This window comes from Cyprinus carpio, chromosome A18 (assembly GCF_018340385.1).
Source record: "Cyprinus carpio isolate SPL01 chromosome A18, ASM1834038v1, whole genome shotgun sequence".
NCBI classification, from domain to species: Eukaryota; Metazoa; Chordata; class Actinopteri; order Cypriniformes; family Cyprinidae; genus Cyprinus; species Cyprinus carpio.
Window position 1 is genome coordinate 16,327,100 of NC_056589.1, and position 15,336 is coordinate 16,342,435.

The 15,336-nt window shown below is 36.4% G+C and overlaps 1 protein-coding gene across 3 annotated transcripts in view; it reads right to left on the reverse strand.

Moving 5' to 3' along the window:
* The window catches only part of tp53i11b (tumor protein p53 inducible protein 11b), a 51,190-nt gene extending 41,582 nt beyond the window's left edge, over positions 1-9,608 (reverse strand). Inside the window, exon 1 of one of the 3 annotated variants that reach the window (XM_042775153.1) lies at positions 9,452-9,608. The gene's annotated coding sequence lies outside the window, so the exon portion shown is untranslated. Of the gene's footprint in view, positions 1-9,300; positions 9,326-9,451 lie in introns of those variants that run through there. The other 2 variants (XM_042775151.1, XM_042775152.1) reach the window with 2 other exon arrangements.
* Between the last annotated feature and the right edge of the window lie 5,728 nt (positions 9,609-15,336).

Below are 15,336 nucleotides of genomic sequence, written 5' to 3' on the forward strand. Positions count from 1 at the left end.
TTTGCAGAAGCTTTCTTTAACGTATTTTTACAATATTTAAATGTATTCCATATAATCTGGAAGCAATCTTCCCTCATTATCAGCACATATTCTGTGTGGGCTCCTGACTGGCTCTCCTCAAAGTCAATCCAATCCAATATCAATCGTGAATCGTGAAAACTGGCCATTATATACTAAAATTGTGCCAGACTGACTGCAAATTTGCTAAAACAACTATTGGTTAACATTATATAATAGGAATGTTAATTTTGGATTAACATTCACCAATGGATCACGCACAATATAACCAGGAGTAATATAATCATTCAAAAGTTGGGTTCAGAGTTTGAAAGATATCTCTTAAGCTCACAAAGGCTGCATTTATTTGATCAAAAATACAGTAAAATCAGTAAAATTGTGAAAAATGTTTTAAGATTTAAAATTTTCTACTTAAAAAAACTTTAAATTCAATTTATTCACCATCACAGGAGGGGAAAATTTATTTTTATTTCGCCATTACTCCAGTCCAAAAAAAAAAAAAATATCCAAAAAACAATTATAATATACTTTGGTGCTCTAGAAACATTTATTATTATTGTTGCTATTGTTATTATTATTATTATTTTTATCATCATCATCAATGTTGAAAACATTTGTGAGGCCTAATATAAAAAATATAGAAAGTTCAGAAGAGCACTTTTAAATCAATTTAATGCACCACTGATGAATAAAGTACCTCAAATATTTGAACAGGCCATTGTAGGGTCAATATCAATATATGGTTTTGCTTTTTTGTTTTCTTTAAGATTAAAATTAAAGGAAAATCTTTAAACTAATTATCATATAATTATCGACAGACATTTAAAACTGGCATATGTAAAATAGTAACATTATCCAAGACCAATAAAAATAAAAAGAGCCAAAGCACTGTGATCTGAAACACAGTACATCTTGAATTTAGAGCACACAGACGCAGTAGTGAACTAGGCTCAATCCAGAAGAACACAGAGGTAGAAATATATTTTATCAAGCAGTGAAATGTTACTGTTTGACTGCTGCTTTGTCTACTAATCTTAAAGAGTCAAATAACTATGTTTCCACTCCAAGCATGGATTAAAGTGCTGTAGCTATTTCAATCTAAGTGGAATTACAAGTGCATTCCACTGAGAAAGGAACAGAAAACACTTTGAAAGTACCTCTGAATCTCAAGAGCACAAGAATGTACTTCAACATTTTAAGAGACAAAAAAGGCTTAATCAATCTGCCTAGTCTGCATCACCATAATGAGAACAACATCAGATAACACAACATGACCATCTCTAACAGTGTAGAAGAGCAAACTTTCTGATTTAAGACAGTCATGTGCTGCAATGTGTTGCATAAACACATTCGGTAACTTTATCTGCTTCAATTTAGTATAGTCTGCAAAACAGAATAATAGAGCCAGTCAAAGAGCACTGAAAGTGCACATAACTTAACTTAAAAATCAAACAGTGTGTTACTTTAACAGCGCGAGACACGTAAGGTTAAACACACTTAAAAATTAAATCAATCAAAATAACAATTTATAAAAAAAAAACTACTAACTAATTATTGATAAAAAATCAATGTTTCCTTACATTAAAGGGTTACTCAAGCGGATGTTCTCCAAAATGGCGCTACAGTGAAACACAGAGGAGACAAATTGTTGAATAAAGTCATTATTTTTGTTTTCTTTGCATACATAAATGTTACAATAATGTTGTCAAAAATCATAATGTTACAATTGAACCACTGATGGCAGATAGACTACTCTGACGATGTCTTTCATTCTTTTCTGGACCTTGACAGTTTAAGTTACTTGGCAGTGAATGGGACAGTCACAAGCCTCCTGGTTTTTATTCAAAATATCTTAAATTGTGTTCCGAAGACAAACAAAGCTTTTACGGGTTTGGAACGACATGGGGTTAAGAGATTAATGACAAAATTTTCATTTTGGGGTGGAGTATCCATTTAAGGTAATTTAAGACTTTACCTCATGTACACACACCAAATTTTTTTTCATTTTTTTTTTTATATAATTAAATAAAGTTAAAATGAAAGATGAATAAAATGAAAATCAATCATTTTAAATGACTTACTGAATTTACGCATCACAACATTATGCACAGTACGAAATATGTACATTTAAATGTTATTCAATTCTGTATTATAAAATATTTATTTATTTATATTTTATATTTATTATATTTATATTTTTAAAGATTAAAAGTGAGTGTTGGATGACAGCAAAAACGTAAACTTTACAGAAGACAGTCAGCTCCCCTCAAAAACACATTCATATAAACTCCCAAATCAGTATTGGGGATTTTCTTCCAATAGTTTGTGCATCATGAACAGTGAGTGATCTGCCTGCTACAGTATTTTTCTCTGTGTGTCCGTCTTCAGCGTCTCTGGCCTGTGTTAACGGACATTAACAGTCTTCATATTTTCACATAAATGACAGTTTAGAAAATGACTGCAATGCAACACAGTTAATTCAAGAACAGAAAATAGAAATGAAACAAAAAAAAAAACGTCTCCTATCCCGAAAACGTAAAGGCCAAAGTAAACTTCGGCCGTCCGCGCACCGTCAGTATTACGTTATTTCCGTCAAGAGGGCTCGTGGACAGCCGTGCACCCCGTTGTACTGCACATGTGTCAAGCTCATCCGTCCGCTCTCATCTCCGGTTAAGTATATTTTTGAAAGCTGTGCAGACGCAGCTGTACACGAGACGGAAAGGAACGCTGAATGTGAAGTGTACCCGGGTCATCCTACACACACGTGACTGACCGCTCGCTCGCACCAACAGGAGGAGGAGGGGTCAGTGTTACTCTCTACACTGCACTCAGCCTGAGGGATTCCTACTCTTTCAGTCTTTGAGGAGACATGGAAAACAGTGCATACCTTAGGAACGGTATAATGGAAAATATTAGTGTTTTTGAAACCATGACATTTTCAAATCGCAGTATACCTCGAAACTGGTAATTGGCCCATGCCTAGCATGCACCATTGAATATACAAACATATTCTAAACATATATAAGCTTTTTTTGTTTTTCTTGTGTGTGTGTGTGTGTGTGTGTGTGTGTGTGCATATAGATATATGTGTGTAGATAGATAGACAGACAGACAGACAATCTTCCACTTAAAATTAATTCTTGCTAAGCTTTAACTTTGCCATGCTGATTATTAGAATATTTATTTTCAAAGAGTTGAAATCATTTTCAGCAGTTATTGACAGCACAGATGCAGAGCTTAAGTAGTTTTAAACTCTAATATACACAGATGTCAGCGTCTGTGTCTTGCCAAACAAAAGCAGGTTGTGTAGACAGAGTACAAATCAAACCACACAACGAATTCAATCCCAAACGGCACCCTCTTGTAACCTGATAAGGCCAAGCATGAGCTTTAGGGGCTTAGATGCTTTCGGCACATAGCCTACTTATTCACCTATTTAGAATTATTTAGCTCCAAAATGTATAACACATTGTTTTCTTTTTGCTTTAACCATATTGGAACCCCTTTGGAAAATCAAAGGGATTGTTTTCAGTCTTGCAACAATGCAGTCTCTAAAGAGCCTGTGCTGCCTAGGCGTAGTAATCCAATCTGTGAGAAATCCAGGGGAGGACATCTGTTCATTTTGTGGCACAGTGGTGCCCTGCTGACATAACAGTATTGGAGGAAATTAAACTAGAAGCTAAACTAGACTAACACTCAGAGTCCAAACAGTAAGAACACAGTATCCTTTTCTCAAAACAATCCACTTGTGTGACAGATACTTGATATAAAAATAAACACCTATATATTTTTATATAACAGTATAAATGTACCCCATTTTTAATGTGTCAGCATTCAATACTCTTTTCTGAAAGTGATTTCAGAAAAACAACAGTTTAAACAAGTCACAAGCTTTCAAAGGGGACATTGGATGCCCATTTTTCACAAGTTGGTATGATACTTTAGGATCTTCATAAACTGTCTGCAACATACTTGGTAAAAATTAAAATTAAGTCTCTTTAAAGGCACAATATGTAATTTTTCACCGCTAGAGGGTGTGTATTCATAACAAACAAAGAAAGTAGTCCTTAGTCAAGCATAGGGATATGCCGGTATCAAATTTTCATGTTGCGATTAATTGCTAATGCTTTTATCATGGTACGCGGTATTATCACGATGTTGAAATTTAGTTTAAAAAAGAGGTCATAATACAGTATAACAGATTACTTTTTTCTTATAACAAAAAAAAATTAAAGTGCAAAAGACCTTAGTTAATGCATTAACATTCACAATGAGCAATAGCTACATATGCTACAGACGTTATTAATCTTTGTTAAAAAAAAATACAAGTCTTAGTTCATGTTAGCTCATTAAATAACAGTTGCAACGTTCGATTTTAACAACGTGTTATTATATATTGGAGTACCTAAGATGAATGAGTGTTCAGAAGAATTTTTCACGGAAATCGAGGGGTTATGACGTCATTGGCAGGCGACACAATGATACTATGGGCACGGTCAGTGTCACTAGTTAAAACTGCTGGATTTCTCTGGATTTAAACATTCTTCGAAACATTTGGGATAATACACAAGTCAGCAAAATACATAACACTGTTCTAATGGTTTTTGGATATTTTAATTAAAAAAAAAACTTACATATTGTGCCTTTTAATATTAATGAGTTCTGCTCACCACTCTTCCATGGAAGAGGAAAGGCAATTTGCAAATAATCATAAAAAATATAAAGTGTGGGATTTACTTCTTCAGGAGGTGCAGTTGGATCACAAACAGTGGGTAGTGATCCATCCTAGAGTTTTAAATTTTTAGCAAAAACTGCCTTAAATTGTTCCTCGTTCAAAAAGCAGTCTGGAATAAAATGATTCATGCAGACATAAACGCATTTAGGTAGATCAGGGGGTGCATTCCCTTTGAAAACAAAAGTAATCCACTGCATCTTCAGCGGCTCAGATGTCGGGAGAGTAAAACACGACTGCCGTGTTCATTCTTACATCCAACCACAAAACACCTCAATCGCTTAGGAAACATTCTTGTCTACACCTGCTGGTGGTGTCGAAACAATGGCAGACTGTTAATAGCTCACTCAGGGCAGGTCTATGCTAAAACGGCAATGTCTGTCAACAGTCATGGGAGGGGCCTGTGCAAAGTGACATCACATTGCCCAGATTCTGTGAACGGCTTGCTCTATGATTTGTGGAAAAAAGTACTAAAAAAGCACTGGGTGGATTTTAATCATTATAGGGTGGTTGCCTACACACTAGGGGTGGGAGAAAAATCTTTCTCTCTCTTCAACGATTCTGAATCGTTTCTGAAAATTTCAGAATCAATTCTGGGCTTGTTTATTTTTCCCGCATATGGCACGTGTGCGCACTAGAGACGCGGCCGGCTTCATTGTACAGAATTTGCGCTGTGAGACACGTGCACATTGCTTGACAGTCTGTGCTTCCACCCACCATGTTTTACTTTATATATGCTTTCATTTATGCCATTTGGAATGCAGTACGTATTAGATGCACGAAACTCGTGCACTGACAGACTTTCACGTGCACTTTGTGTTTGTTGTCCTGAAGCTCAGTTGCGGCTGCGATTAAATGCACTTGCATTTTCAAATACTTCATATAGTCAGTTATGTTTTCAGAGCAGGACAAAACATCTGATATCGAAATAGTTCTGTGCATTAGTGTGAATGCAGCCTGTTAAAGCTGCCACTGTCTATGATCTCATCAGTAATAATCAAACGGCAATAACGGTGAGGACAAAAGAAAAATCCTCAACTACTGTCTGTAAACTTTAAACTGTCTGTAAAGTTAATTTTGCACACACAAAGAATTTGATATAAAATTTATATGAAAATGTAGTCATGTGCAGTAATACTGAAAACTGAGAATGTGACGCATCATGATAGTGAGTTGATAATGATAATCGTAACTGAATTTAATTGAAACCAGTAAAGATTCACAAGTGCCCGACTTGATGAGTATTCATGTAAACAGTCGATTTATACTAAACATTGTCGGTATACAGGCTATTAAGTTAATGTTAACAATTGAGAAACAAAACTTATGTGTAACAGTTTGATCCATGCATGAGGTCTTTAAGAGACAGCAACCTAAATAAACCTGCTGCTGTCATTAATGTTTATTTATACATTGAAGAATATCTTGTTATTGTATTTGTTTGTGCCATTGCTTGTCATTTATATATTCCTATTTTATTACTGGCTGTTTTCTTGTCTTTTTTTAGTTCAAATAAATTCAATTCAGAGTTTGAAAGTTTTTTTTTTTAAGTATCTTCCTCACAATAAAAATATGAATCAACAACATTATAAACTGTAAAATACAAATACACTTGGTGACGAAACATTAAGGTTGGATGACTGTAGTTTAAAAATGTCTAAAAAAACCTTAACTTCCCCCTCAAATTAAAAAAATCCCCCGTAAGAGGGGTAATTCCCCCCCATTTTCCAAAACAAAATTCAGGTCCTGATATATGCACAATCTATGACTGAATGGAGCATACATTATTTGAGAATAATCAACTCAAGAGTCCATCCCAATCAGACATTTAACTCAAGTGTTTGTTCTCTGCAGCCCTGAGATAACAGATAAATACATACGGAAACATAAATATAGAAATAGTACAAAAAAAATATAAAACCAAAAAAGCTACAATACTTTTTTTAACATCAAATCTTCTTTTTCCACTGCAGCCTCTTCTACCAAACTGTCTATCATCATGGAATCACGAAATACAGCAACTGAAGATTCTTTGGTCTGAGTATCTGAAAATACGGTGCCGTCACAGTTTCACACAACAGTGCTTGATAAATCAACCCAGTGATAGAATAAGACAGGACAGAAAGCAGGTCACCATCTGCTTGTCTAGCCCAGAGTGCTGCACTCTTGAGCGGTTTTCCTCTTTGCAGTGATGTTAAATAATCATCATCACCACACCACTATTGATATGATTAAAAAAAACAAAATGATCATACTGTGCAGAACCTCCCAGCAACGAATGAAAGTATAAAAGCTGCAAGTAATCTAATGGATAACAAGCAACGACAATCTTTTTTATAGGTCACTTCACAGCATTGCCACTATTGCCACCCAGAAATGTCATCTATTACAGAGATATTTCATGCAACTCATTGTAATAAATCTTAGACTAAGCTTTGAACATAAGAAGAGAGGGTGTTTTCTTCCATATTTCCTCCCCACAGACATGCATAATTACACATTCTGTTCTCATGAGACATCTGAAATGGACAGAAGGCAGTTCTGGTCCTGTGTATGATCTGGATTTCGATTTCGATTACCATGCCCTTTCAAGCCCCCTATTTCAAAGAAAGCAAGTGGTCATTATCTGCATTTTATTTAAAATGCATAGCCCCTGCTTCCTTGTGTTACCATGGTAACAGAATCAGGAAGAACAGGACGAGGTTTCCTCCTCCTTTGAGTAATAAATTCCCACACATTCACCGCCCACACCTGTCTCCAGAACAAAGATCAGGAAAACACATGCCACTATAACCGCTGCTTTATGATTTGATCATCAAAAACAACTCAGAAACTGCTATGGACTTTGGATCACTGCAGCATGGGGTTTTCTCATTAAACCGGTGAGACGGGCCTGAGGATCACCATTCACAAAAGCTGCGTGAGGAATCACCTCAGGATGGGAGACCACGATGGATATTTGAGTTGAGCTGTTACGTGACAAACCACACAGAAACAAATGGTGAAAAAGGACTGTGGGCACTGTTTCGAAGGTGTGAACATGACAGGAAACAGCCAGACATTACCAAAACATTTCCTTGCACCAGTCCTTGTCTGTGCGTTTCACTACAGCTGTACACAACAATTACTCTCTGACCTTAAGCAGAGCAAGTAACACATCAGACAGGGAGCGGAGATTTCCAAGAATTCCTTTATAATGCCAAGAATATGATTACTGAGAGTAAATACTTGAAACTACAACAAAGCTCAACTGCTGGTAGCTTGAGAGGAGGAAAAGGTTTATTGTTGTCACAAGTATGTGGGTCTTTTCCAAAAGCTTCTTGCATTGAAATAAGTATGCAAAGGCTTTTTTTATATTATTATAATTAAAAATTCAGCCCATGCTTCGCTTGAAATCTCTGTCTGTACAAAGACAGTGGTTTTCAGAGAGTAAACATTGCAGTGCAGCAGATTTCCTAACGCCATACTGATTTAACATTTAAAAACATATCTAGACTGTTAACATGATATTATTAAGCACTGTACTACCAGTGATCATCAACAGATTAAAGTCCAAGAATTACAGTATACACATCCTGTTAAAAAAAAACATTTACTGTACTTCAATAACAGCCTCATTACACAAAAATGGTGCCTTTCTCGATCATATCTGTGTTGTTATAGCCATTTTTCTTTACATGTCAACAACAATCAAGTAACTTTTGCCTATGAGCTATTCCTTTTTTATGTCTATTTGTTTTTGGTAATATTATTATTATTATTTATATAAGCAATGCATATTTTAATCTGGGGGGGGGGGGGGGGGGGGGGGGGGGTCTATTTGTTTTTGGTAATATTATTATTATTATTTATATTAGACTATATCATTATATATAATGCTATTTATTTGAAACACTAATAAAAAAAAGTCCCTTATTAAATGAAACTTTATAAATAACAAACTTAGGCTATCAAATTAAAGTATTTTACCTTGAATTGTCAACCCTGCTATCATGAGTGTTATTTAAAACAGAAAAAAATATATTATTTGGAGAAAGGCTTTTCTAGTCTACACTATATTCGGCAGATATTTCCTAAAATCTTTCAAATCTTTAAATGCACTTTAAAAACACCTTCTCAGCATGAAAAAGAAACATATTTGAAGTCCCTAAAAGCAAATAATAACACATAACGTTAGTCAAAACAGTGCGCACTTACAAACTGTAATGTGAGGGAATCTGTCTCACCGACCGCACGCGCAGCGCGAAGCGCACCGGCGACTATTGTTAACGTTACAAATGTGATTCAAGCCACTCAGCAAGTGGGATATTGCATAAAACAAGTCTTTCCGATCCAATCTTCCGTTTTAAAGGAGGTGCTTCTTAAACAAACGTTCATAACTGTCAAACCAGCGTCCGTTCAGTGGAACAGTAAGTTGTCGCGCTGTTTGTTTGTTTGTTTGTGTGCTGCACTTAAGTTACTTTCTAAAGCACATGTTGAGCGGCATCAAGCGTGGTCTGTTCAAGAGTGAATTAAAATAAACTTCCTAAAGTACAAAAGCGCGCTCTTACCTGCGACACCGACTACTAGGTTTGTTCTGTTATGAGTCAAATGAGAGTAGCCAGGACTCCTGTGTATAACTATGCGAGATGGATAGGTATAGCGACCGCGCAAAGATATTTGATCTGTAATAAAGAATCCAAAAATTCATATCTTTCTCACCAGTGTAGCTGAAAGAAGATTCTGAGGTTTTCTGCTGCGCTATTTTCGGTATGCCGTCCGATTATTCTTTTGATAAATTTACATTGCAGTGCTCTTTGGGTTTGCAAACAACCAAGACTCCGACGGATCTATAAATTTACCGTAATGTCGCGCGTACACAATAGCAGCGCAGCTCTGTCTTACCGTAAATACGCAGAGCGCTCGTGTACACGTGACAGGCAGGTCGCTCAAGAAATACAGAGAGAATGGATCCTCTGCCTGCTATAAGACTGCGGCTGAACAGAATAGCATTCGCTTAATATTTCTGAAATATCTCTGTATCTTTAAAGTCTGAGAAGTGGTTTTGTAAAGTTTTCCATACCTGAAAGAGGATTGTAAAATAGTGTTGACTTTCAAACACAAGGATGATTGAAGGGAAACACATATTTAATGATTAAATCGTATAAAAACACATCGGTCAACCAGCAATCACAGTATTTAATTGGAAAAGTATCCCTTTCGATGTCTATAGTTGTTGTGGCATTGCTTCCAAATACATTTCAGACACCTTTTTAAATATGAGTGTTGATAAGATTTTATGGTGCAGAAGTGTATACGTTGAGACAACAAATTGCTTATAGGCCTACTGCTATTTGAAAGGCGACCATGCAATCAAATTGTTTCTTCAAAGATGGCAAAGAGCTGAATGTTGTTATTGATCTGAAGGGACCTGATGGTTTCAAGTGGTGAGGAGTAGGTGCCATAAATGTTCTGTTCATCCGAATAACCTTGTGTCTAAAATACCTCAGTCTGATAGCTTACGTGCTATTTGCGATTAAACAAATATACACGTGAGAATTGCTTCAGCTGTTGATTCTAGTAAGAAAATCTTCCACAGGAGAGTAAATGCATGCATTTGCTGTATAGTTTGGACATGAAAGCAGCCCACATAGAATTCTGAAGTAATCTCTCATGAGACACCAACCCACACACTCTTTAAACAGAAATGTCTTGCCAACATAATGTTCAAAATTTAAACAACAGTATACGCTAGCAAAAGGGACCAAAAAAAAAACACTCCAGGTTCAATGTCCTCGTTCTCCAATATAATAAAAAAATTTAATAATATTATATAAGCATGTCATATCATTGTGAGTTATGATAACCGTTTGTGAGTGAAATTTGACATAGTTTATGTTGGGAAAAGAATATGATATGAAAACTGATGTAGTTTATTATTGTTGAATATGATAAAATTTTACTCAAAACATTGCCTCCAAACATTCCTGTGTTGACCCTCGTATTTTAACTTCTGAATCTATTTAAAAACAAGAGTCCCGTAAATTGTTTGAAAAAAATGGTCGGCTGTGTCTGTAGTATCCTAAGACTTTAATGAAAACACCAGCTTCCACATACAATATCTTGCTGTCATACTAGGGTTTTTCATTACTCAGGGCAATTAAAATGATTATAAGTATCCTAAGACTTTAATGAGAACAGCAGTTTGCACATTCAGTGTCGTGCTTCTTCCTACTAGAGCTGGATTACTGAATCTAGTGTTGAGGGCCATATAAGGGAGTACTCACACTAGGCACGTTTGCCTTGAACCAAGCCCGGGATCAGACATAAGAGCAAATTAAATATAACAAGCAATAAACATGACGAGCACAATAAATATAACAAGGCAGAAGTGTTAAATGAGGTAGAAATGTGAAATTTTAGGAATGTAAGAAATGTTAGAGTTTAAGAATAAAGTGCTTGTGCACAATTGAGGTGGCTCAGAGCAGGTATTATGTTAGAATATGTGCATTTGCACAGAGTGTCTTTAGTGCACATCGGTTGAGTTGAGTGCGGATGAATGTAAACTGACCATTGTGCAGTTGTGCAAGAGTGTCTGTAGTGCACAGCTAAGTGAAAGTGCAGATGTATGCGTATGTCCATTGGGGTTTTTTTTTTTTTTTTTTGTAGACATGAGGTAGGAAGGTAGTTTATGATGGGAATAGGATGCTGTGTGGTATCAGCTTATTCTGACAGCCTGGGGGAAAAAGCTGTTGCAGAACCTTGCTGTGCAGGCCCTGATGCTGCGTAGTCTTCTGCCTGATGGCAGAGGGTCAAACAGATGGTGGGAGGGGTGAGATGAATATTTCACAATGGCAGTGGCTCTGCACACACAGCGTGCCTGATAGATGTCCTCGATCGAGGGGAGGGAGACCCCTATGATCCTCTCAGCTGTCCTCACTATGCGCTGGAGGGTCTTGCATTCTGCTGTTTTGCAGTTTCCGAACCACACAGTGATGCAGCTGGCCAGGACGCGCTCCACAGTTCCTCTGTAGAAGATGGTGAGGATGGGTGGTGGGAGGCTGGCTCTCTTCAGCTTCTGCAGGAAGTGAAGACGTTGTTGAGCCTTCCTCACAGTGGATTTGGTGTTGATGGACCAGGTGAGGTCGTCAGAAATGTGCACACAAAGAAACTTGGTGCTCCTGACTCTCTCTACAGCCACTGATGCCACTGATGATGATCAGTTCGTCTTGTCCTGAAAGCCACTATGAGACTTTCGTCTTGTCCACATTGAGAGACAGATTGTTGCTTTAGCACCAGCTCACCAGTTGTTCCTCCTCCTCTCTGTATGGCGTTTCATTGTCATTGCTGATGAGGCCCACTACTGTCGTGTCATCAGCAAACCTGACAATAAGATTGGATTCTGACTTGGCTGTGTAGTCGTGTGTGAGCAGCGTGAACAACAGTGGACTGAGAACACAGCCTTGAGGGTTACCTGTGCTTAATGTGATGGTGCCTGATGTTCTGGCACCCATGCGCACTGACTGTGGTCTCTCTGTCAGGAAGTCTAGAATTCAGTTGCAGAATGGCGTGTTGAGACCCAGCAAAGAGAGTTCTATCATTGAGACATGTCACCGTTGACTTCTTAGACACAGGGATGATGGTGGTCTTTTTGAAACACGCAGAAAACAATTTGCAGCTTTACCCGCAACCTACATTTCCTGTTCATCAATAAGGCAAGAACCAGCGCAATTATAAACCTAAATATACTTGATCAAATTAAATTAATTGAAAAGTGTAGAGTAGTAGTAGTAGTAATAGAATATGTTTGAGGTCGTAATGATGACAGTAGTGCACACAAAACAGTATCTGTTCAGTGCTCCGGCGCGGTTAGTGCTCACGTGTACCACGCCCGAGCCCAACCAAACCGTGCCCTATTGCCTATTGTTTTGTATTTTGAAAAAATTTGCATGCAGAGACAATTATGAAATAATTTATTAGACACCTAAAGGAAGAACATATTTGATCAATCTGAACTGAGCATTTCATCTCTGAATAATTTGTTGCTGCATCAAGTTTGATCAAGGTATATTCAGTTAGTCTGTTATTTGTTTAATTCATCTTGGATTTTGATTGACACATTGGATTTTGCATCAAGATTAATCAAGACATTCAGTTTCTAGTCTGCTATTGGAAATTGTTGCTTATTTTTATGAGGTACAGTTCAGTTTCCTTGACTGTCCTTAAAATAGGCCTGTAAAAGCTATGCAAGTAGATGCAGCATTCATATACTAATGATATATGATTCATCAGCGCTCTAAAGCAATTTCAAGGCTTTTCACTTCATGTAATTCAAATCTGGGTATACAGTAGTTAATCAGATTGTCAAGATGCCTGTCAGATGGAAAAGAATCAGTCATTTTACAGACAGCATATAATTCCAAGATAATTCCACATAATTTTTACAACAGTCTTGGACAAAAGGCCTTTGTAAGACATCATATCAATAGTTTCCTTAGATGAAAACTAGCTCTGAAAAACAAGTGTTAAATAAGTGTTGATACTGCGGTTGTTAAAAAGCCACATTAACAAAAACTGAGTGAAAATAAACAATATGCATTACTCATGCAATATCTTTACATCTCTCTAAGGATAGAAGCATTTATAAATGTCAGATGCGGGCTTTTGGGAATAAGGGAATATGAATATCAATGAATTCTCACATCCCTTCATCACATCTTTGTTGTGTAGCTGCTCCGATGATGTTTTTTTCAAGAGCACTGCATTGCACTGATTAAATCTGAACTGTTTTATTCTAGCATCCACTGCCACTGCAACATTCATTCACAATGTTATCAAACATAGTTATAGTTATTCTATGTGGAAATGGGATGTACATTTGGTGACCAGAGAGCTGAGTCTTACTTTTTACTGCATTCTGAAAAGCAGCTGAATTTTAGCTTTAATGAAGGCGAGACAAGAAGGAAGGAAAACATAATGATTCAACAGCACTAACAAGACTGCAGAAAGCAAAGGATCAAGTATTTCTTCACTGTGTCGTTTAATTCTACCACCCACACACATCTGTATGGATTACCCATAGATCTGAGCTCAGAGATGCCAGTTAGATCTATCGAAACATGTCATGATGGAGCTTTGTTCATTTTGTTGCTCTGTTGTTAAGGGTAGCATTGATTTGAGAGATGTCATTAGTGGGGAGGGTGTTCATTTACATTGACTAAACCTGAAAGTGGCAGCGAGATCCCTATAAAGCCTCATGGCTTATAAACTTAGGCAACCCAGGCCAAAATTGACCCTTCCTACTGCTGAGCAATAAACATAACCTAATCATAAACAAATTAATGACACTGGCTGCTATTGTGCACTATGCTGACCTCCTTTTAAACCCCTTTCAGTTCTCCACCCTTCTGGAAATGATTGACTTAATTCAATATTAAACTGGCCTGAGATGAGCTAATGTATTTTTGTTTTGAGTTTGGGAATAACATTAAACATTGCATAAAAACACTGAAAATGGTGTAGAATTTACTTTAAAAAAATAAATCTGGAATTGCTAGTAAATTTAACAAATAATTACAAAGAAACAAGTAAAACATGTGAATTAAATGTGAAACTTGGAAATAGACAGACTGAAATAGTATTTTCTTATAACTCCAAAAATCGCTGTTTTATTTACAACTTTGAAAAAATTTTTTTTTTACAGTGTACATCCTTAGAGAGAATAATTGTCTTTTAAATGAACCTGATACTGAAAGTTTTGTCATCATTTCATCATCATCATGTCATTGGACCCCAATGACTTTCATTGATAAAAATAGTTGAAACATTCTTCAAAATATCTGCTTTTATTAAAGTAAGTAAATGATGGCAGTATTTATTTATTTGATTTAAGCATGACGGATACAATTTTCTGTTTTGTGATTTGCCATATTGTTCGATTTTAATTAGTGTATTGAAAATGTAGACAGCCACTTTTAAGTTGAGTGAAACTGAGTTATAAACTTGCCTTTTATACACAGAAACTCTGCACTCCACAAAATTGTTTATTGAAGCTGCTAATGAATTCTTCCTTTCTCCCAGTCAAAAGAAAAAAAGCTGGTTTGTCATCTTTAAATGCTGAAGAACTTCAAATAGACTTTGAATAGCATTAGTAGCTTTGCAGGTTCACAAGTGAAAATGAAAAGCTCTGAAGCTTAATTGACTACATAACCCAAGATCAAATGGTACAATAAAAAGCACTGAAAGCATTGTGTGGCAATAAATCAACTTTTGGTAAGTTATGAGAGTGCAGCTACTCTCTGCTCTTTGGATACAATATGTTTAGACAAATTTTGGTTTATAACCCCATGGACTCTTAGGTGTAAAAAACCTAAAATCCTTAAGGAAATTTTTAATACCAGTACACCATGGTATTTGTACATAACCTTGTACACTAAAAGACAAAATGTGCAAAAATTGTACCTTTAGGGGCATAGCTTGTCACTTCTACTATAAGCACATTTTTACTCTAAGGTACAAATATACACCATTTAAGGGTAGATAAGGTACAAAGTTGTTCTTTAAGGGTTCTGCCCTAGTGACAAGGTGTTGTACCCCTAAAAGTATAA